The sequence below is a fragment of the Pteropus vampyrus genome, unplaced genomic scaffold (genome assembly GCF_000151845.1).
Source record: "Pteropus vampyrus isolate Shadow unplaced genomic scaffold, Pvam_2.0 Scaffold1004, whole genome shotgun sequence".
In the NCBI taxonomy this organism is placed as follows: domain Eukaryota; kingdom Metazoa; phylum Chordata; class Mammalia; order Chiroptera; family Pteropodidae; genus Pteropus; species Pteropus vampyrus.
The window spans coordinates 38,726-39,027 of record NW_011889785.1 but is presented as its reverse complement, the minus strand read 5'-3'; positions in this window follow the sequence as shown (position 1 = coordinate 39,027).

Genomic DNA, 302 nt, shown 5'->3' with positions numbered 1-302 from the left:
GCCACAACTTCTTCTTTCCCCCACTTCCTGCAGGGAGCTCTGGTTAAGAGAGGCAGGTTCTTTGTTCTCCCAGTCTGTCACCTGACTCGTGGAGTTCTGGCCTGTGGTAGCTCTTATGCACATATCTCACACTCACACATGCTGGTGTGCAAGTTGGCCTTTTTTGTTGAGTTTTAGATGCTCAACTTATTGTTATTTCAAGGGGAGAGATCTGGGGACATCTCTCATCAATTTCAAACATAAAGACAGACGTGTTGCAAAAATTAAAATAGTGTAAAATATATGTTGCTCTTATCCAGATG